At 39.3% G+C, this 24,657-nt stretch overlaps 1 protein-coding gene across 1 annotated transcript in view; it reads right to left on the reverse strand.

Annotated features, from left to right (window-relative positions):
* The window catches only part of PDE11A (phosphodiesterase 11A), a 315,101-nt gene that overhangs the window by 6,533 nt on the left and 283,911 nt on the right, over positions 1 to 24,657 (reverse strand). The gene's annotated exons all lie outside the window — the stretch shown is intronic.

Raw genomic sequence — 24,657 nt, forward strand, 5'->3', positions numbered from 1 at the left:
AGTATTTAAACATATCCAGAGCCAGTGAACTCACTACCTCCCAGGGTCTGGTTTACTTTTTGTTCTGATTTTAAAATGTTGCTCCTTATACTGAGCTGAAATCTGTATTCCCATAAGTTCTACCTAACAGTTATAGTCCTTGGGATGCTCTCCCTTTAAACCAGAATCTACTCAGGCAGTGTAGGACTGATGACTCATGTGCTGCTCCAAGTGTGGGTTAGGGTAGATACTGACCTAATGACCTGACTTGGGATGTGCTGCTTACTATCCCTTGGGGCAGCTGTATGGGTATCACTGGGGCTCCAAAGCTCCCTTCAGCTTCCTCCTGGCCCATCACAGACAAGACCTTGGATACCTGCTCCGCTAGCGGACACAGCCTTGGGCATCTAGGCATCCAGGTGTCTGAGGGCCCCCACTTCCTTCCTGATTCCATTCACACACCATTGTTGAGTCCACGCGTATTCCATTCTTTATGTTTTGAAAAAGTAATATAGTCACATAGTTCAATGGATACAAAGGGTACAAAAGGTACAGTAAAAAATTTCCCTTCACTCCCTGCACCAGACTCCTAGATTCTTTCCCTAGAGGCAACTTAGGGATCCTTCAAGAAACATTCTATTCATATGTCAGTAAGCATATATAAATGTATATAATGTATATATGCAGGTGTATATAATGTATGTGTATAATACATTATATGTATGTATATATGTACAATTAAGTTGATTCTCTCACTATTTTGGGTGTTTCTTTCAGAGAGGGAGTGAAAGCAAACCTTGTATAGCAACATCATTATGATGCTTGAGTGAGAACAAATGTACTGTGTAGAAATTAGCATAAGGAATATATAGAGAGTAGAGGGACCAAATTCCAATTTTCTACTGTTATTTCACTGAGTTTTTCTTCTGCAGAGCTTAATCTGCTGTGAATCCCATCTACTATGGTTTTCCTCTCAAAAGTTGCAGTTTTCATTTGTAGAGGTTTGATTTGGGTCTTTTAAAAAAATATTTTCCGATCCATCTACCATATGATCCTGCAATCTCTCTACTGGGTATTTACCCCAAAGACTTAAAAAATCATATCCATAAAGATATTTGCACACCAATGTTCATAGCAGTATTATTCACAGTGGCCAGGACATGGAAGCAACCGAAATGTCCTATGTTAGATGATTGGCTAAAGAAGCTGTGGTACGTATATACAATGGAATATTACTCGGCCATAAGAAGAGATGAAATACTGCCATTTGTGACAACATGGATGGCTCTATTTTCTTGAACAGGTAAAATATAATAAATGTCTTGATATTTTCTCTATCAATTCTATAATTTGTATAATTTCTGCATCTTTATTGATTGATTTTTCTCATTAGTATGGGTAAAATTTTTTTGCTTCTTTGCATGCCTGGTAATTTCTTATTGGATATCAGACATTGGAAATTTTATATTATTGGGTGCTGATTTTTTTTGTTTATTTGTGTGCACATTTCTTTAAACATTTTTCAGTTTTGTTCTGGAATGAAGTTAAGTTACTTGGAAATAATTTGATCCTTTTCAGGCTCACTTTTGAGCTTTGCTAGGTGGATCCATAGTGGTCTTTAATCTAGGGCTAATTTGGGCCCCACTCCTGAGACAATAATTTTCTGAGAACTCTACCTAGTATCTCACATATTTCAAGGTTTTTTCTTTAATATTCTGGCTGGTGAGAGCATGGACTCTTCCCCACCTGTGTGAGCTCTGAGTGAAGATTGTTCTACTTGCTCCTTTCTGCCAGTTCTTTCTTTGGCCTCCGAAGTTTCCTCACATGCATGTGGTGAACAGCGCTGAAGACTCAGGGGGCCCTAACCTCCTTGGCCTCCCCAGACTCTTGGCTCTGCCTCCTCAAGTCAGCGAGACCACTGGGCTCCGGCCAGGTTCCACATCCCTGTGCTGTGGCCTGGAAGCTCTCTCCTGGTAGTGAGCTGGGACAATTGTAGGGCTCAGGAATTTGTTTCTCAGGAATCAGTATATCGTGCTGCCCGTTGTCCACTGTCTGAAAACTGCTTCATGGATTTTTCTGTCCCATCCACCCCACCCCTGCCCCCGCCGTTACTCTATCATGGACAGCAGTGGAAATGTCTTATTGGTTTTAAACAACTCTGTCTTGGGTACTATCCCAAGAGCTCTCAGTGAAAGTGGAAATAAAGCCTTTCTTCTTTGTATCTCCAGCTCATCTCACAGGGACCCTGAGAAACGGCAGCCCCTCCTCTACTCCACCAGAGTGGTGGCAGAAAGAAAGGGTATAGCGAGCATTGCTGCCAGAGGTGGAGTGTAGGGTCAGGGCGTTCTGACCTGCTACAAACCCAGGATGACCCCCTTGGGAAATGAAGATAGTATTCTCTCTTATTTCTATTATTCCTGAGACCTGTTTTTATCAGTTCACCCAGCTGCTAGGAGTCAGATCCTGGCCTTGCTTTCCCTCTGTCGTTGTGATCCACATTTGCTATCATCTGGCCCAGAGTGTGTACTGATTAGTTGACCACAATCGATCCTTGGAATTCAACTGCTGGATAGGTGGGGCAGTTGTGGAACAAGAGAGCAAACAAAGAGAAAGCCATGCTCTTGGAACAAGACTGAGAACTCCTAACGAGTCTTAGAACTACTCCCATACTCTATTGTTAGAAGGGGGCATAGAAGAACCACACTAAATTAAAACCAGATTTGTCTTTGAACCCCAAAATATCCAACTATGTCATTAATACTTTTTAAAAATGTTGAGGAAATTATCTGAGCTCACTATTCATTTTTTTTTAACGCCAAAGAAAGAAGATGGTTTTCATGTCCCATTGTTGCATTACGTATTTCCAGAGTGCTGGCAATAAGACTCAGTATCTTTTTCTTTCCCCCATCCTCCAACCCCATCTGCAACTAAGAGATACAATGCATGGTAGAGAAGAAAGAATTTAAAGTATTTTTTTAATATTAATTTTTGATAAAATATAAACATAGACTCGGAGCTCATCTCAAATATTTCTTCAAGGTAATATTCCTGTGATGAAGATATGATTATCTTACTACTGTGATTATTTACTTTCCAAGCCCATTTGAGGGTTGATATTTTGAAATGGAAAATCATTAGCGATATGACCAGCTGGTATCATCTCTGCTCAGATCCGCAACAGGAGGGGCGAGAGAGCATGCAAGTGGTGGAAGACCTCGAAATTCTCTTGAATTTCACTTGACTGGCCAGTCTGCATGTGCAAAGGGCATCTCTGAGAAACAAAGAATGTTCTGCTTAAGGTATGTGACTTCAGAGAGAAGTGGCGGGTTCTGAGAGCAAATCCAAACTTTAAATTAGTGAACTATTGAATCGCTAATCCTTCCTGGTTCGCAAAGGTTTAGATTATTCATGATTTAATCTGACAAATTCCTGAATTTTACATGCCAGGCTGCAATGATGCAGTTGGCTAAGAATCATAGTTGGCTCTGCCAACCTTCTACTATTCCATCGTGCCATAAAGGCCAGACGGTGAACTGATTTCCTCTAACTGAACTTGTCACCTTTCTCTAATCCTGCCTCTGCTCTGTGGTTTACTCTCTCAGGGAACTGAGCAATATCATCTCGACCCGACCGCCCAACCCAGCGGTCTCTGGGTCAGTCAGTCACTCATGACCTCTCCCTTTATCTCCACATCCAAACTATCACCAGGTCTTGTCAATCCTGCAAAGTGTCTCTGTGTGTCAGTCTATTGCCACTCTACAATCCGAGTTTAGACTACCATCATCTTCTCAATTGCTTTAAACTTGCTGTAGCCTCCTCACGGGGCAACCTGCCTTCTCCTGGCTCCCATCCTATCAACTCTCCACGCTGTATTCTACCTGGAGTGGTCAATCAAAATCACACATTCGAGTTCGCCACTCTCTACCCTGAACCTTTCAGTGGCTCCCATTTGATATGAATCTGCTGTAAGATCCTACTGGAATGGGAGAATTGTAATATTAAAAGAGAATGAAATCCAGAAATAAAACAAAAGAGGAAAAAAACCATAAAACCCAATGGAAAACTTGGGTTGTGTTTCAAAAATGGAATTTTGAAATGTCCCAAATAATCCCATCAAGTTTTCTAGAAAACCTGAAATACACATCTTTCTATGCATTTTAACATTTTCTTGAGTGGAAAAAAAAAAGTAAGTTAAACTCCACATGGTTTGGCAGGGGGGTAGCCAAGGTGACAAGGTGTTAGTTAAGCCATGCAAGAGCAGACGGTGCTGGCTGTGGGGTCCAGGTGGGAAGCAGCAAACAGATTCCTCTCAAACCTCACTCTTTCTCTCTCCAGTTCAATGGCCTTTGAAACTCAAGGTCGTGTAAAAATTAATTTGCATTAAATTGCTTAAGATAATGTATTAACTACCATACAGTGCTTCCAGTTGTTTTTAAAACGATTTGAAAAAACAAATAATCAAACTCTAATGGTGAACACAGAAGCAAGCCAAGTCTTATTTGGACAAATGTTTTTAAACTTTGACATGAAAGAAACCAGGTTTAAAGTAAATCTTTAGTGTATAATTGCTAAAATCAGAAAATTAACGATTGTTTACATATGTTACACATATAACTGTGTAAGGCACTGTGTACTATTGGATTCTTCCCAGGTTAGAATGCAATAGAGTTAAAAGAGATCTAGCCTAATAATTTGTCTCCGCTGGGAGCAGAGTCATTTACTCCACCAGGACTGTGGTGTCTCTAACAGCAATTTCTAGTTTGCCGTCTCAGTGTGGTATGCATTTTGACCTTTTTTGAGCTTAAGAATGGCCAGGGAAGTGTAAGCAGAATTCATAAGAAAGAGCTTCTGAGAAAACTCTTAAATGGGAATTTATTTAGCTGGGAGGTGCATCCTTTTGCCTTTACTCCTATTTTTTTCTTGCTGCGAAAATATTGACATGATAGCTGGAGCTACAGTGATCATCTTGTGACTATGAGACAGCCCTGAGAATAAACAGGGAGTGGGTCTCTGATAGCTATGGAATCGTCATATCAGCAGCCTAGAATTGATTTATCTGGATTATTTTTAGCAGAGAGAAAAATGAATTTTTATTTTGTTTAAGCTATTGTGACTTCAGATTTCTGTTACTAGTAGCTGCAAGCAATTTCTAATGGAGAGAATTGATGTTATATTGTAGTTCTTTACTTTCTGTCTACCTGTGCAAGTGTTAGAGGATTTCTAGGCATTTTGATGCTTGAACAAATTCCCTGCATTTTTTTTTTGGGGGGGCAGTGGTTGTAGGTACACTGTGGTAGACAGCAGAAGCTATACATTGTCCCTTTACCCTTCCTCTGGTAACAGACTCCATTCCATGTGTTCTGAGTAGGCGCATAATTCAGGCCTAACAGAATGGAATGCTGCAGTGATTGGTGTAGTGATAAGGATGGAACCCAAGCTAAGGCAATCAGAACTCTTTTTAGGTTTTACCTGGAATTAGTGAAAATGAGTTTTTTTTCTTTTTTGTGGGGGGCATGTTGTGAATAATTCTTATAGTAAACATGTGACCTTAGAGCTGCCAAGACATGTAAGGAAATCCTGACTGGGCGAGGCCAAAACATAACTAAGATGCAGGGAAAAGGGGACACATGTCTTATGGTGGCCTTTGAATCCCCTGGATCCAGCTGAATGCCACAAGCCAACTGCACCTCTAAGTTCCCCAGCTCTTTGAGCTAAAATTTTCCATTTCTGATCAAACTAACTTGAATGAGTCTCTGAGCTCCAAATATGAGTCTTTTGTTATTGTCACTTATTGCCTCTGTCACCCCCAGGAATTACTTGAGATCGAAACCTTCACCAGACTTTGAACTGGTGGCTGGCATGAGGGAGCCTCAACTTCCTCAGCGTAGAAATTTGCTGCTAACACTCACTGGGCAGTCCTCTTTACCCAATGAGGGTCAGGGACCAGCTAGCAGTTATTTCCCTTCCTTGAACCCCCAGAGTCTGCCAGACTCTTTAAAAGGTTTTAAAAGGTTGTTCATTCTTAGCCTGCCATATTGTGGGGACTCAAAAAATACTAATGGAAGATGCCAATTCCTTCTGGTGGCAAAGTCAGCAGGCCTACAGAATTTTGGCTTCTAAGGAAGGAGGACTCAAAGGAATTGGGAGGCAGCATCCATTTTCCCTGGACAAAGTGAACTCAGAAAGGAAAAACAGCAACTAGATGTTATTTTCCCCTTAGTGGGAGTTCAATATTATTCCATGTTTGTCATATTGGGTGAGATGATTTTTCCAGTTGCGAAAACTATTTTTGTATGTGTACAATATTTACTCTGTGAATCAGCAGTAACAGGTAGGCTGTGTCAGATTTTTACAAATGCCAAAAAATATTGTTAGAACTTTGTTTGTTAGTGATATCTGAGATCTTAATATTTAAATAATGTGAGACAGGCACCCAAGTAGCAGTAAAGATGATAAAGCCACAGAGGTAATGCTTGCTATGAGGGCAAGCAAGCTCGTCGGAATCCACTGCAAGAATGATTCAGATCTATAATTGGAACCCTGAGGGCACAGTCTAGCCACGTTACTACATCAATGTTTGCAGCATCAATGTCTAATATCCTGAAATCTAACTACAGTAGTAGTGATAACTTAGAAAGAGATAATTTTATTTCTAAGGTTTGAAGCAGATTAGTAGTGCTCGTAAAAGTGAAAATGCAACAAGGCTTTATAGTAATTTTCTCTCCCTCTTTTCTTTCCTTTTCTATTTCCTTCCTTACCTCACAGGTTGCTTATTGAGCTTATTTTATTTATATGCTCAAGGGATTCCTTTGTGGAAAATGATATTTACAGATGACATTAACATTCTGAATTTATGAGGCCAGGATTTTAGTCTCCTTAGATTAATAGCATTGTTATTTCCATAATATAGGGCAAGAGTCTGAAACTCAAATGTCTATAGGGCCAGGCCAGTAAAGTTAATGAACAAAATAGGCTGCATTATACAGTTGGGAGTGGTGGAGCCTATGGCAAACTGGACATTTTACAGTTTTAAAAACAGCATTCAACTGAATGAAACATGTCTGCGGGCCGAGTCTATTCTGTGGGCCACTGTTTGCTCATTGTGATAGACGGCAAACACACCTTGCCGAAATGAACTAACTATTGAGTATTGAATGTGTCCTGTGTTCCAGGTGCCATACTAAGACCTCTCCATATGTGAGCAGATTAATCTCACCACGATGTTGTGAGATAGGTATTTTGGGCCTTGATTTGACAGATGAAGAGCCTGAGATTGGGGAAATTAAGTTAAAAGAGCCAAAGTTTACATGGTTTAGTGTACAGTGGAGCTGGAATGTCAGTGCAGGCCTGTCTGAGTTCAAAGTCCGTGGCGTCCGTACACAAGGGGTCTTTGCACTTTGGCAATGACAAGTGTCTCACATCTAACTGCAGCGTCGGGACAGTGGAGCAACTCTTTTGTTCCAGTGTCCATGACACTGTTTCAAGGCAAATTCACAGGAAGGAAGTGACCTTTCTGAGTTATGAAGGAACACCACCTCCCAAACATTGGGTGTAGACAGTGAATCTTTTATTTGTGACTCATCTACTCTATCCTGCCCTGGGAAAATAAAACAAGGGTTTTAGGTAGTAAATAACAGGCAGACCTAAAGACAGCTCATGTAAACGGGAGCAAAGAGAACCATCTCTTCTGTTATAATAAGCCCCCTCCAGGATACTATCATAGGTTATCCTGTTGGTTGGGTTTTCAGAGCAGATTGGTACCTAATCAATCATGCTCACTGTGTAGGCAACATCTGACTTGGAAGGAATGGCTGCTGACCCAGAAGCCACCGCCTTTGATGAATGGGGCTTCATATAAGAGGTGGTTGGAACATGTAACTAAAACACAGCCACATGGTAACAAGCCACCTCTCCAAACACCAGAATGTTTTCTGGTAAAACTATGCATCTGAGATTTTATATAAATATATAAAATCTATTATTTTTGCAAAGTTCAATGTGTAAAAAGGACCATATTTAAATTTTAGTTTATTGAGCTGCAGAAATTCATTTACTATAGATTTTTTTGTATACGTCTTCTGTGCCTTGAGTTACCAGGTTCTCCATACATAATAGATAGGAGAGGGTTGTACAAATATGCAATTGCAATGTCCTTAGTGTGCATAGTGTTCTGAGTAAGGTACTCCGGGATCTCTAAGAATGGATTCTAGAATACTCTGTTAGTATTTGCTCTTCTATTTTTTAACCTAAACAATCATGCCTCAGTATCCATGGGGGGTTGATTCCACGACCCCTACAGGTACCAAAATCCATGGATGTTCAAGTTCCTTATATAAAATGTCATAGTATTTGCATATAACCTATGCACAGCCTCCCGTATACTTTAAAGCATCTCTAGGTGACTTATAATACCTAATACAGTATAATATGTAAATAGTTGTTGTATTGTATTGCTTAGTGAATAATGGCAAGAAAAAACAGTCTGTACATGTTCAGTACAGACCAAAAGATTGTAGGCTTAACTACATAGTACATGTCAGCAACAACGTAAATTTTTTTTTTTTTTTTGATCCAAGGTTGGTTAAATCTGCAAGTGTAAAACCTGTGGATAAAGATGGCCAACTGTATTTGAGAGTTCCAAAAGAGTCAAAAGACTAATTATTCGTACTAATGAACTGCTTAGTTAGTACTGTAAAAATCAGTGATTACTGAGCATTTCTTGCGAGAATTTAAAGATGGTCTTCATGCCCAGCACCAAACAGTGCCCAGATTTGAGACAGGCAGAAGCCATCAAAGCCTGGCATCCCAATGTCTCAGATCTACAGAGGACCAGACCTAAAGCATCCATGAGAAATGCTCTGTCTTTAGGTAAAGATCCTTGGGGACAAAATTTTTAAATTATTTTAGTGGTTTCTCTCCATATGGTAAGAGAATCCCCCCCACCCCCCTTAATTTTACAATACAATTAAAAGAAAGGGAGAATTTGGAGATAAAGAAAAGAGAAAATTATTTTACATATACCACTGAGCGTATGAGGAGGATGTTGTAGCATTAGCTGGCCTTCTCTTTGTCCATATAAAGGAGCCAATCTGTCTACTTTAGGACCTGTTTTTAGAGTTTGTTATTGTAGCTTTTCTCTAATTACATTGCTAACTCCTTAAAAGGCTAAGACATGGGAAAAGTTTACATGTGTAGGGACAGCAGGACCAATATCCTGAATATTTTTTTATCACATTTTTGAAGTGCAGTTTAAGGAAGGGATCATTGGAATTTTATAAATGAAAACTTCTTAAGGAGCAACATTTTCTATCTATTCAATGTTGGAAAGCTTAATATTAATTTAATTTTGAAACATTGGCCATTTAAAATTAATTAAGCATCCCAATAAAAAGGCATGCTGGATTTGTTTTTGAACTAAATTCTAAAGCTTATGTGGAAAACTAAACAAAAATACTCATAAAATACTGAAAGAGCAATAGGGAGGGTACAATTAGGCTTATCATTAAAATATATTATAAAGCAATATTAATTAACATAGTATGACTCGGCAGGCAGATCAACAGAATAGAATAAAAAGAGTAAAAACAGAATTAAATTTAAGAGAATTTAGTATATGATGAAGGTGACTTTTTAAATCATAAGGAAAAAGATTAGTCAAAAACTGATAGGAAAACTGGGTAGCAATCTGAAAAACTAAAGTTGGAATCTGACCTCATACTTTACATCCAACAAAATAAAGCAAAGCTAGATGAATAACAGATTTAAATATTAAAAAAATGAAACCATAAAATACAAAAAGAAGTTCTGAGAATTTAAAAAAATTTATAATTTTGAAATGGGAAAGTAATTCTATGACATAAAATCCAGAAGCTGTAAAAGGATTCATGAATTTTACTATATAAAATTTTGTATAGCATAAACAAAATGAAAAGATAAATGGCAACTTGGAAAAATATTTGCCATGTGTTCTACAGATAAAGGTTTATTTCTTTAATATATAGTGATCTCCTACTAATCAGTAAGGAAAGACCACCAACCCAACAGAAAAAAAATGGATAAACATGTGAAGAGTTTACAGAAAAAAATACAGATGGCTCCTAAGTAAATAAATCTATACTGAAAATATCAGACTCATTTATGATATGGAAAATACAAGTTAAAATTACAAAGAGATAGATTTTGCACCTATCCTATTGGCAAAATTCAAGAAGTTTGATAATGCATTGTGGTAGTAAGGGTGTGAAGAAATAGGCAGCTCAGACATTGCTGGTGGGAACAGAAATTGGTTTAAACTCCACAGAGGGAAAGTTGGCAACGTCTATCAAAATTTCAAATGCCCATAGCCAAATGCCCAGTAATTCCACTTCTGGGTGTTTATCCTACAAATAAAGTGTAAAGATGATGCATTTATAAGAATATTTATTGCACATTGTTTACAATAACAAAGTATTAGAAACAACATCAGTATCTGTAAATAAGTAATCAATTATTGGTTAAATAATTTATTTTTCATCTATAAAATCTAACGCTCTGCAGCTATCAAAAAGAATGAGTCAGCTGCTATATGAACACTGTAAAGGAATGATCTCACAAATATATTAGGTGTAAAAAAAACAAGGTATAGAGTGAGATATACTCATATGATACATACATAAATATACATGTATACACATTTACATGTAATTGTGTATATATATACATATGTACATACATGTATATATGTATATGAACATAGTGTGTGCATAAATACATATATACACTCTATAAAATGAAGTGTGTAAACATTATATATAAAAACTGTAATAACACTGTATTTATGCTTTTACATAGACTATCTTTGGAAATCAGTTAATAGTGGCTGTCCCGAGGGAGAGGAACTGAGTGCCTGGGGGACACTTTTCTCTAATACTTTTGTGCTTTTTGTACCTTTTGAATTCTGTTCACTGGGTGTGTATAAACTATTTAACAATAAAATATTTTATTTAAAAGTTTAATGTGAACTTTTTGATAAAGGAACTAGTAATCTTTGATCATGTGTTAGAATTATTAAACAATAAGTCATCTGATTGTTGATAGTTAAATAAGGCTTACAAGTACAAGGATAAAAAAGAGAAGTGGCTTATTTCATAAAGATCAAAATAATTTAGTGCTTCACCGCCATAATTAAAAAATTATTTTAGTATCTTAATGTTTGTTGCACTAACGTTGTGTCTAAACCCCTTCCCCACCCCGCTCACCCTTTCACATCCCAAATAAGGGCTGACTACCTCATTGATCCTAAGCATTTCCTCTGAAAAGCGATCAATGTCCCCTGCCTGGCCATTAAATAGATTCTGAAAAACTCTTCAATCCGTATCAGTCTCATATCCTTATTTAGTTCCTCAAATTTGCCCTCAGCTGGGAATTGTGCAGGCAACTGTGATTCTGTTGTGTTCACCACTCATTTGAAGGGGCCCATCCATCATCATTTCTAGGCCTTTTCTGATGCAATGTAGCTTATTCTTTGTCTTTCTTAAAAACTGAATGGCTGTTAAATTATCCATTTATCTTCCTTCAGATTTTCTGTTCAGTTTCTCAGGCCCTCTCAGGGCTGTCTTTTCTACCTTGTTTGCTGACTTTTCATTCCATTTCCCCTGTTCTTGGAGGCATCTTGGTTCACCATGCTGTCCTTCAAAACAAACTCCTGGCTCAATCCGCTTTCTGTTTGTCTGAAATCTGTATCGCCACTAATGTTGATTTCCTTTTCAAAATCTGTCCCTTCAGGATAGCTTTGAAAACTTTGTTTCAAATTTTATACATAGATGCCAGGGTATATTGGGACAAACCTTAAAATAAAAGTCAAAAGTCTTGGTTCTAAACTTAGTGTTGCCACTATCGAGTCGGGTCACAAGTGACCTTTCAGGGTTTTGCTTCCTCACATACAGATGATTTGCCAGTTCGCTTCCAGTTAAACATTTTAGCGTTATAATAGCATGTTGCTTCTGTTTACGGTGACTCAATAAGGACATGAGATTTATATGATGCTAATGCTTGCACACACATTATCTCAGGTGGCAGTTAGGTCATACTGGTGAGAAGCCCAGATGTGAAAGCAGAAAGAATCTAAGTTCTGTTACTTAATATTTGTGTACTTGGAAACTCTCTAGCCTCAGTTTTCATATCTGAAAAGGGGGATAATAATAGTTAAGTTGATATTGCTAAGAGAATTAAATCAGATAGTGCTGGAAAGTCATTCTGATGCCTGCCACATAGTAAATGCTTAAGAAACACCATAGTGTAGACTCACCACATGGTAGCAAGATCAGTGGTTTGGCTGTTTTTATCCAAATTTACAACAGAGGCTGCTGAAACTTAGAGAACATATTAATGACGATAACAATAATAATGACTCACATGTATGGAGGGCTTTGATGTGTCCTCCTTCATTCAGACTATTGGGAAGGCTGTTATTAACTATCATCAATTCCACTCGCTCCAAGAAGGAAGTCACTTTGTAAGGCCAGAGACCTTAAAAAAGTAGCAGAGTGGAGTTGCTTTCAGTCAAACCTACAAGCCAGTGGTGATCGCCATAAAAAGAAAGCTGAGGATAATGAGCTTTAGGTTTTATGAGAGCAGAGGGCAGATCTGAAAGAGGACACTTATAGCCCTTATGCCTCATCTTAGGTCTCTTTTCTCTTTTCCTCTGACTCTTCTCTGTACATCTCTGTTTCTCTCTTTATCTTTTCTTGTTTAGCTCCTTCAGCTCTTCAGACCGTCTATAGCACTAAGATCATAGATGACATATTAAGTCAAGGGCTTAGAGAATAATTCTTGCTTTTCTGCTATTTTATGGTTCTATAGTTTAGGCCTCCCTTTGCTTGTAGCGGGGCATTGGTCACATGCTGAAACACTCCTTATTTCACTAGGGTGATTCCGAGCAGCAAGTATAACCTCCCTAGTTTCTCAACTGTGAAATAAAGACAGAAATGTTAACACCCGCCACAGGGCAGCTCAGGAATGGTAGGTTATTTCGGGGCACACTGAAAGTACAAGATGCGGGGGGAATGCAAAATCTTCCTAGTAGCAATGGGATAACCCATTCCTTCCTGCTTCTGTCACTCTCACACCCTGGCTGTGTTGCTGAGGCAGTGCTGCGGGCTCTCCCAGCAGCTGAGTAACAACTGACCTGCGGCTGCTCCAGCTTGGATGAGGGTGGAGATTGTGGCACTTAGTGTGGATGAGTAACAGAGACAATGAATGCAGATAAGCATTAAGAGCTAATAAGGGAAAATGCAAAGTATTCCAGAGGCTGGAATTTCTATCTCCTGGGGGCAAAGAGAGGTTTTACCGGAGCTTGACATCTGAGCAGATTCCTAAAGAGTAGGATTTGCTGGGGGAGAGAGGGAAAGGTAGGCCTGGCAGAGAGAGCTTGTGAGCAAAGGCAGTGAGGGTGTGGAACATTAGTGGGGCAGCAAGTTGGGAAGCGAGGAGTGGCCAGTTATGTCAAGAGTGGACGGTACCAAGAAAGGAGGGAGGGGAGGTAAGCATGGAAGGTCGACTGTACCAACTTAGATTTTTTCCCTCCGGTACTGGGGAAGGAGGGTCTGAAGGATCCACAATCAGATTCACTTTTGAAAGATAATTCTAGTGTTAGGGTGGATGCTGGGATTGAGAGGTGAAAATGGGGTTGGGGCCGCTGAGCATGACAAGGGTCTGAGTGTAGGCAGCTCACGGTAGCGACAGAGTCAGAAAGCCCTTCTAGTATGGGGACCCAGAGGAGTGAGAAAAATCATAAAATGGAGACAATAATAGAGGAAAAAAACAGGCATTTGGTCTTATTTTATAACATATTTCTTACCTTTTTGATGCTAGAGGTTTTTTTGAGGTTGTCTTTTGTGTTTTTTGCTTTTACTGTGCACTCTAAATTCCTCTTTCCTTTATGTTTTTTGACTTGCTTCCATTCCTTTATATTGGAGGCTTTCCTCAAACTACTGTGGCCCTTATCTGTTTGCACATATTTAAGTGCAGGCACTGAAAGACTTATTCAAGGCAGTGTGTAAGGGGAGAGGAGAAGTGGGAGAAGCTGTGATTTTGACTGGTGGACTTCATTTTAAGGGCATCCTGCAGGGAGTTCACTCATTTATTGAGAGGGTCCCAAGTGCAAGTGTTTTCTCTGAGGCTGTTCTGCTTTCCCAGCTCGAAAACCCATTTTTCTGTTTCTGGGGGTAACGGGCTACTGGCTTCCTAGGTATAGAGTACAAGAGTATCTGGGCATTGAGCCGGTCCACAGGCTTTTAATTTCAGCCATGAATTCTCAAAATTAGTGTTCAAGAGACGAGTGCTCTGTTTTCCTCACTTGGCACTGGCTACAGAGGCTGTTTACTTGGCTGTTTGGGTTGTAGGAGATTCCTGAGACCCTATTTACTGACTTCCAACCTTTCCTCCTGTCTCCAGGCCCATGCCGCAACCTCAGTGTCGTAGATCGAATTGCGTCCCAAAAGATAATGCTGCAAGGCCTAAGCCCCGGTACCTGAGAATGTTATCTTATTTGGAAATAGAGTCTTTGCGGATGTAATCGCGTTAAGATGCAGTCATATTGGATTAGAGAGTGCTTTAAATCCAATGGCTAGTGTTCTTATAAGAAGTCCATGTGAAGATATAGAGACACGCGAAGACAGAGGCAGAAATTGGAGTCATGCATCTGTAAGCCAAGGAATGCCAAGGATTCTGGCAAACATCAGAAGCTAGGAGAGAAGCATGGGACAGATTCTCTCTCAGAGCCTCCAGAAGGAACCAGTCCTGCCACACCTGCATTTCAGACTTCTAGCCTCCAAAACTCTGAGAGAAAGATTTCTGTAGTTTTAAGCCACTCTGTACTTTGTTAGGCAGCGCTAGGAAATGAATACACTTCTTCTGGGCTGTCCTTGGCCCCTCTAAGTCCTGAGCCTCTCAGGAGTTCCTTCTGAAAGACAGCTCAGCTCGCTTCTTTTTGGTGTCCCCTCCTGCACACATTCTGGGAAGTTAACTTCCTTTACACATTCCAATATTTGAGTATATCTTATCTCCTCTCACATTCTGTTGTCCTTGAGAGTTTACATCTATCTCTTTAAAGAAATGCAACTTCATTACTTCTAATCACACTTAATAGTATTAAATAAGTCAATAAAATATTGACCAAAGGTGTTTACTTCAGAATTATTTCAATTAGGAAAAATTAAAAAATAAAAAAATTGAAATGACTGAATAAATGATAACGAGCCAACTGATAGGAATACTAGACTGCTGTTTCAAAGGAAAATATGCAAATTATATTAGGAATATGGAAACACGTTATGAACTTTGTGTTAAGTGACTAATATGGAATACATTGGTGTACCTGGGTAAAAAGGTGTTTGCATGTGGATATCATGATATAAACTATTTTTATATCATGAAGGGGCACCACAGGATTAAGAGAATGTGAGGTCCTTATTTCTCCTTCAGTTAGCTCTCAACGATTCAGGTATTCTCTGAGGTGACATCTGTTTTCTCTAATGTGGCCTCGTTTCCCCTGAGTCCGTACCAGCACAGTTGTTAATATCTTTACTTCTGCTAACAGTCTGTTCAAGGCCATCTAGGCTTTTCCTATCATGCTCTTCAAAATTCTTCCGGCTTCTTCTTGTTGCTCAAGAAAGTGTATATCTTTTTTAAAATTCCCCTATTATTATATTGATAGAATTCTTGGGTGAATGACAAGATAAACTCGACAAGTCCATCCACCATGTTTTATTGGCAACATCTTTACAGGTGAAAGTGTTAGATCAAGGACAACTTGACTTAAAACGTTTCTGAGAAAGTTTTCTGTAGTAACCAGCTCAACAGAGTCTATTAGCCCAGTCAGTCCCCTAGAAATTGCTTTCCCGGAATCTGTATTCTGGTTCCTGTATCTTTCCCCTTCAACAATTTTTAGTTTTATTTTGTAAATGGAAAGTTTGCAAAGGAAAAGCACTGTTGGACAAAATGGAACTACCTTTCACTGCCATAGGGGAGTACGGTGGGAAAAAGCAGCAAAGTAATACCGAGAGGACTCGGCTTTGAAATTCTGGCTCTCCCATGTATTATGGCTTCACTCTGATTCAGTCCATTAGTTTCTTTAGGTTTCAGTTTACTCGTATGTAAAACTTAGACCATTTGACATTACAGGATCCAGAATGAAGTATTTTCTTACTTCACAGCGTTAGGGTCAAATTTAATTGTGTATGTAAAAGTACCCTATAAACTTTAAAATGTAAGCCCTTATCCAGTGGCAAACACAGTCAGTATTCACTAAATGTCTGCTTACTGAAAAAATATGCATAAGGATACCCTTGTATCTGTAGGACTCTGATACTGAACTTTTTTTTTTTTCTCCCCAAAATTCAGTCTGACAGAAGTCCCTAAATTTGTCTGAGACTCTGGCTAACAGACTCAACTGTTGGGCTGCCATATTGGTGTTGCATGAGGTGGAGAGCCTGGCTTTCCCTGGTAACATTGCTGTTTAGCAGCTGCTCGCTAAAAGGAGGCAATGTGACTAGAGCGATTCATTTACTATTTTTATAGCTGCAGCTCAGATAATTAAATACAAGTGTTAATAGCTGAGGATTCAGATAACACCTCCTTGAATTCTCTTAGAAAACATTTAGAATTGTACAGAAGATTGTTTAGCAATGGCATAATAAGAATACTTTGTCTATCTCATGTTTCTCTTCCCAGGAGCTCAAACAATGCTGATCCCCGCCCACCCCCCACCCCCACCCCCCCCCCACCCCCCCACCCCCCACCTCCCCCCCCCAGCCCCCAGCCCCGCTCCTGCCCGCCCCCTCTCCCGCTCCCAATGAAATTAGAGTACAGAAATTTGGAAGAGGCACTTAAAGTGCAAAAAACAATCTTTAAAAGAGGACTTGATTCATTTCCTGGTTGAAAAAATTGCAATTTTCCTTCTCTATCTCTCTTCCTTCCTCGCTCCCTTCCTACCTTTTTCTTCTGAAAAAAGTCAAAGAAGAAAATGTCATGAAGAAGAGGTAAATTAGCTTTTAAATATGCTTTCTAGAGGAACTGGAAAGTAACTTAAGTAAAGATAATATCCCAAGCCTTGTATGGGCTTGGAGTTGAGTGATTTCTAGCTTCATGATTCCAAAGCAGAAATACTTTTAAAAAAAGTTATTTATGCCTGTCATCTGGTTAAGGAGAAGAACTTGTCTTAAATTTTACCTTCAAAAGCCTTATTAAGAAGTAGACTATCATTTTTTCACCGGTTTCCAGCATTTTAATATGGATTCATGGTGGCAGTTTTGAGCTCATAAAATGCATATGAATAGTAGAAATGGATTAAGTGCTACTGTATAAAGAAGACGTTTTTTTTTTACTTGCATGAAATAAAAACAATTAAAGTCCATTTTATTTATAACAAATGTACATAGAACTGGTTGCTTTATCAAGTAAAACTTATTTTTCGGAGGTAGAAAATCTACTACAAAATTAAACATCATGACATGTCAGATATTCAGGAAGAACTCCGAGCTGTCACCAAGGGTGTGAGATGCCTTTGCCACATGTCACACACAGTGTGTGAAGTGACATGAACTTCAATGCTCCTCTATCAGTGAGCCCTTTCTGCTATTCAGCACTTCATACTACATAGCACATTATTATTTGATGTTTGTATTGATAACTGTTAGGCACTGTAGCATCTGGAAAGTCTCCTAAGTCAAAGAAAGATTAATTTTAATCATGATAAACAGTGTGCTTTGTTGTATTATAATTTCTTGAAATCATGTATACAATATACAATATAACTTCTTGAAATCTATGTATATGTGCTAGCTCTCTCTATTAACTTGGATGTTAAAATAACCAGAAGACTACATTTTCTGGCAATGCTGAATAAAATAATTTCATGTATTTCCTGGTTGAAAAAGTCAAAGCCCTGAAAAACTCATGGCTATAAACTGGTCTTTTACGTTAGAATTAAGGGCCAATTCAACCATGATGAGAACTAAACTACTTTCTAAAAAGATATCATAGACCATATACTTCAGATTATGGGCAAGAATATAACGGCGTGTACTCTGATGAAGGGTTTTATGCATTTCTAGATGATAATTTAAAATGACATTATAACCCAACTTTGTACATCCATTCCACTGCTTATAATTAATTCTGCTATACAGCATCCTATTATTCATTCTTTGTTTCTTCATTCATTTGTTCAACAAATATTTACTGAGCAATTTGCATATGGTAGGCACTGTGCTAAGTACCAGGAATATGATGGTTCCAAGAAACTAATCAAATGTGGAAAAGAGACAGACAGACAGAAAGATAATCACAGTACAGAGTGCTATGTGTGATTATGAAGAGCTGGATAGAGCGCCGTGGGAATGTCGAGGGAGAGTAAAGGTTGAACAGGAGATGATGGTTTGGGCTGCTGTCTTCCAGGCAGAAAGGAGAGGGAGGGGGGCTTAGGCGACGACATGAGAAGGCGAATGAAAGGGCGAGCATGTCCTGTGCTTTGGGGCAAAGCGTGCATAAGTGAGAAAGTGGGCAGAGCGACCGGAGGTGAGGCCAAGAGGCAGGGGCCTCATACAGGGGGCCCCGGAACACTAAACCAAGGAGTCTGCAAGGTATCTTATGGATGGTGGTAGTAATCTGAGGTTTTTAAGCAAAGGGATGCCATGCTCCAAATTTTTTTTTTTTAAAGGAAGATCATTTTTGCAAAAGTTTAGGAGACAGACTGCAGGGGAGAGACTTTTGGATGTTTGTATTTCTCTTCCATTCATATTTGACTAGTACATAGAAAACGGAAGTAAACAGGTTTTACTATCAGCACTCAGATTTGGGCATAGTATGTGTAACAAGGACAATATCCTGAAAATTTTAAACCAATGTATTTTCTACTGTGGCACTTAGGGAAGCAGCGAGGGAGGGAGAAGAGGAAGAGAGAAGAGAAAGATGAAGGAGAGAGAGATAGAAAGGGTATGCATGTGTGTGAGAGAGAATCAAATCGGAAGGGAGTGTCCAGGCTCCATGTTCTTTGGGGTTAAAGCCTGAGGGTGGGGTGAGGACTAGTATCTTGAATTTCTGAGCCTAATTCCAGAAAATGACAGAATTTTCCTAAAACAGGCAGCATCGCATATTAGAAAGGGCTGAGGAAGTTGTGTGGACAGCAGAGTGAAGAGAAAGTAACTGGGAGTTCCTGGGCGTCTCACAGGAGCTGAGCAAATGGTAAGAGAACCAGTTGACTGGAACTGCCCAGGAAGCTGGTGGAGGCTTGCCCTGCGAGGTTCCTACAGGGTCCATGGAGTTCAGCAGCCAGAGCTAGTGGCCAGGGCCTGTACAACGTGCTCATCACACCCACACCCAGAGTCACACAAAGCCAGCATGGCATCACACCCGGAGTCATACAGACACTGATCAGCCACCTCTCAATGAACCCAGTAGGACCCAACAGGCAGAACGTGTACTTGGGTCCCTCTCCCACACATCAAAGAATGGTTATGAGAGAGCTCCCCCGGCAGAATGGTTACGAGAGAGCTCCCCTGGCACCTAGATATTGGCTGGGGAGAAGAAATAGCTCTGATTGGGAATAAATCATGTGTTGGTCCTCCCAAAGGTCTGCTTTAACCAGGGGAAATTGAGATACTTTAATGTCAAGTTTAAGTACCAGTCCCTGAATGCCCCACCCCCCAATCTATCTGGAGCCAGACAGATACATTATAGAGAATATAGGAAGTTATTTCACCCCCCCAACTAACTTTCTTCTTTCCCTCCTTTCTTCTGAGTTTACTGAGTTATGTATGGTGTTATTCCACATATGTCCCCCGCTTTGTAAGAACAAGTAAGAAATTAGCCCCAACTATTTCTTCCTCTCATCCATAAGAATACTAGATGTCAAGAGAAAATATTTATAGGAAACTTATTTGGACGGTATCCATTTCTTTTAAGCACCTGACAAAATTATTCTTCTCCCTACCCACATCCCACTCCTTGTAGGTTTTTAAGAGGAGACAATATTATATTCTAACTAGTTACCCAGTAGTTCATTAATTATTCTTTAAAAAAAAAAAAGGATATTAGGTATGAACCATCTGGAGAGCACTGAGTTGTTTTTAAGGTACTTTTATTAGTATCTAGAAAAATTGTCTTGGAGTAGCACCTTACAACCTCTTTTTCAGTTTATCCATTCTAATTCCCAGTTTTTACAATTTCAACTATGTATGGAAGATTTTCTCCCTTCTTTCCAGAGAGCATATTAATAATTGCATGAGGTAGAACACATTTTCCAAAACAACCATTACAACTGAAGGCAGAAAAAAAGTCAAATCATAACATCAGAAGCCTTGCCTGTTGCAGAAGCCCCATGACATTGTTATAAAGAGGCAATACTCTCTTGCCAAACTTTCCCCTCTTTCAATGGAGACAGAGAGAGAGAAAGAGAGAAAGAGAGAGAGAGAGAGAGAATGAGAATGAGAACGAATTACAGTGGCTAGATGCTGCTGTCCAGGTCAAACTCTTTTGCATCATCTGTGAAAAACTCCACTCCAAAATTAAGAGTTGGTTTGGCATGAGCTGAAAGTCTGATAATGTTTGTTCACGGAAAAATTAAATCCCTCAATCCTTAACAAACAGAAGATTTATAATGCCTCTGTGCATCATTGAAATTCTAGGTACGCTGAGGTTTGATTAAGTCGAGAATGAAAACAAAGGGCAAAAACTTAGCTTGCTACTGCACAGAGAGGCTCAGTGTGATGCTGCGACATCAGGTTTCTGTTTATCCCCAAGGCTGGTGCAGCAATGACTTCAAAGTTTGATGGTGGTTTTCTTTTTCTTTTTTTTAATTCTTTCTTTTTTTTTTCTTTCTATTTTTTCTCTCTCCAAAGACTTTGAGCAGCAGGCTAATGGGTCCCCAGCAGGGTGCAAAGACAGCAGAAAGCATGAGAATCAGATGTCAATGTATTCCTCTGAGATACCCTGCTAGGACAGAGCTAACTAAGCAATGCTTTAGTCCTCTCTCGGGGAACACGCTTTGCTGGTTCCCTGCCCACTCCTGGCTCCCTATATGCTTCCTGATTAAAATGCTGTCACAGATAAATCATGACTTCTGCCTATTAGGACCATTTCTATTTTTTTTAAAAGAAAAGTTTGGAACCATAAGATTAAAAAGATGAGCAAGTTCTGGAGAATTATATACTCACCTATAAACATGTTGTATTTCCCTATTATGTAGCTATCTGTGGGTCTGGGACTGCTGTCTTCAGGTTCCTTCCTTACCCACTACTTTATCTCTATATTTTTATGTATTTTCTCTCAGTCGCTTTTAGTCAATTACTACATTACTGAAGTCTCTTCCTAATGAATAGATTTTTCTGGGGTGAAAGGTTTCTCATCGTTTTACCTCAACATACTCACTGAAGTCATCCCAGAGATGAGAGTTTCAATTTTAAATGTAATGAGCACCCAAAACGAACTGGTGTACTTTTTTGCAAGTTCTTACCTTGTCATACAAACGAGTAGCCCTTCAGGCACCTGAGAGTACCTATTATCTTTATCCTTTGCTTGGAGAGGGGACAAAACTCAGCAAACCAGGACAAGCAGAGAGTACATGATCTATTTTGCTATTTGACAAGCACGATCCTCTCAGAACCATGAACTAAAATCCAACTTACCTAGTGAAATCAATGAAGTTAAAAGTTGTATTAAAACCGTAGTTGCATCTACTTCTCACTTGCATCTCCACTCTCCCTGACCAAACCCTGGATTCTGTCCTGCTGTCCCACCCAGCAGCCTCCAGTGTGGAGGTCCCTCAGCAGACTGCATTTCTCCATTCTGCTCCACCTGCAAGGGGATTCTAGCTCTCGATGTAAGCAACCTCGGTTACTATGTGAGGTTTCTTGCCACGTAAACCTGCCCCACCTTCAGGTCAGGGTCTTGGTCATTAAAAGAGACATTCTTTGTCTCACGTCCTATTCTATATCCTTTTGCTCTATGCCCAGACTGACTGGCAAGGCCACGATTTTTATGCTCTGTGATTCAAACCATGTCATTTCAAACAAATCACATTTGGGATTCCTGCCACCTGCATACTTTCCCATTTGCCTTTTGTCCTCTCAGACTCTTTATTATTGCACTTGCGTGCTCGAAACCCCAATAACAACCAGAGTTTCTGCATACATTTTGCCTCAGTGACTAGTGTCACATCAGTGACTTTTCTTGCTTAGCGAGTCATTTCCTCAAGATTTTGTGTCTTCGCACTAATGGTGATTCCTGTCTATTGACCGATTCCATTTTAGTTCTGAAGCACCAACCATTAATGTGCAATTGTCTAGCTCAATAAGGAAAAACTCACTGTGTGAAGTGGAACAAAATAGGACCTTCAGAGAGAATACTTTAAATCACTTTACAAAGTTTCAGTTTGCAGGCTTTTTGAAGGGTTGGTTTCAAAACCTTGTAAAGAATTTGAAAATAGAATCCATGAGATAATTTTTTAAGATTAGTGATATAAGGAATTCAGAAAAGAATATGATTTTCTTGCTTTGTTAACCAAGAAGATCTAGCAGCAGGTGTAAATGTGAACTTTAACACACAGCTCCTTTCACATTGCTCTTTAGATTGCCATTACTCTCCCCAGTTAGTTTCATAAGAAAACAGTGTAGAACTATCCAGCAGAAGTGGAATGGGGCAGTAGAAAGGCCATTACACCAAAATCAAGGTCCTGGATGGGCGAGACGCAACTCTCATCTGGTGGCAGTGTCACTTAACATTTCTATATGTTAATTTCCTGTGGCTACAGATAGCAGGTGTAACTAACCTTACAGGTAAGCAGTAAAGTAAAACAGAAAAGTCAGGAATGATAGATAATGTGATATGGTACTTCTTAAATTCTGGAAATTGCCATTTTCAGTTTAAATTCAAGGAACTTCATTTTTAACCTGAAGTATTCCAAGTATTCAGTAGGAAATATAAGATAAGCCCAAACGATTGTGAATCAGTAATGAAACAAATGAACATGGAAGAGCACGTGAGCATCCTTTTCAGCGTTTACTATAACTAATCACTTTGGAAGTGTGCGTTAACTTTGAGTTCATTCCAAAGTAGCTTTGCAAACCAGTACCAAAAATTTATCAAATCCACAAATACATGTCTTCATCCTCCTAAGCTTTACCTATATAAAAGGAATTTATTAATTGCAAGAATAATTTATCCATCTCATTTATTGCCTAAATGTGCACAGGAAACCGAATAACAAAAGAATAATTCAATATGTATTGTCAAGGTCACTTCAGCAAAGGAAGATACACCTGATCCAACAGCTGTGGGCTTTATACATGGGGGCCCAACTTATTCAGAGATACCAGAGGATTGAGGATGGGAGGAGCAGACAGGAAGAAAGGAGAGCAGAGGATCTTCTTATAATAAAGGGTATGTCGCTCTTGATTTTTTTCACCTGATCTATCATTATTAAATAAAAGAACGCTATATTCCATTTATAACTAAAATAACCTATTTTAGATTATTTTAAACTTTGCTTTTATCGTAGCATGTATTTAACAGTTAAACATAAAACAAACAAACAAAAAAACAAATTTACTTTTGTTATTTATAATCATTAAAAAATTACATCTTCGAGGCAGTATTCTAAGGTTTTTTTTTGTTTTGTTTCATTTTTAAGGATAACGTGACAGGGCTCAGCAATTCCTAAAAGTGCTGAAACAAAGTGGTGGATAAGCCTGAAACTTAATGGTTGTGAGGTCCTTAAAAAACAATACTGCATTTTTAATGGAGTTACACAGAGGGAGAAAGTAAAGCGGTTTCGTCTTCCCTGCATGTGTTTTCTCATTTGAAGTTAGAGAAGAAGTTCAGTCTGATTGAGCTAGGTAGGGGGTAAAGAACGTGCCAGGTTTTACACATGAAAGCGAAGGCTTAGAAGCAGAATTAAAAGCCAAGGCACAGCAAACTGCCAGAGTTAACGGATGCCAGCCCTAACCCATACTCAAAAAGTGGCGTGTGCGCATTCAAAGTTGATGACACTTGTCTCCTTGCCAGGAGCCGGTCCTGAACACAAGGCAGCAGAGCTGGAAACCATTAGCGAATCTTGCTCAGAAGTCAGTGGTCGGCAATTGTCACATGCATCTCAGCGAGAGGCATATTTTTTAGATGGAAGGGGCTTCACCAAACTCCATGGCCCAGACCATGGAATTGAAGCAGAAAACTGTGATTCATGGAACGCTCTTGTCTCTCATAATAATAAAAGTGAAGGAAAAATTATAAAAAAATGAAAAAGATTTCCATGGTCAAGTGTTTGAGAAATTCTGAGTTAATTAAGGTTAAACATATGTCTTTCCTGAAGGACTTCTCTGAGCCTCCAGTATTTTGGTGTGTGGGGAGGTTCCCTAGTTACTGGGCCTGAGAGCTCTTTTTGCAGAGTTATCTATTAGGCTATGGCAGCATCCTCATGTTCCATGGGGCGCAGTTTGGGAAACATTGAGAAAAGCCTTATTATTCCTAATTTATAGAGAAGAGAGTTGAGGCCCATGGAGATTATGTCTTGGAAGGAGATTCAGGTCTCTAGCATTGTAGTACCATCTTTTCCCAGGGGATGGGTCAAAAATCTGAGAAAAGATAAACTGTGACCGTAGTTCTTAGAAACATACACACCCTGAAGAGTCTCCTAAAACTAAAGCT

Source organism: Pteropus medius, unplaced genomic scaffold (assembly GCF_902729225.1).
Source record: "Pteropus medius unplaced genomic scaffold, Ma_sr-lr_union100, whole genome shotgun sequence".
NCBI classification, from domain to species: domain Eukaryota; kingdom Metazoa; phylum Chordata; class Mammalia; order Chiroptera; family Pteropodidae; genus Pteropus; species Pteropus medius.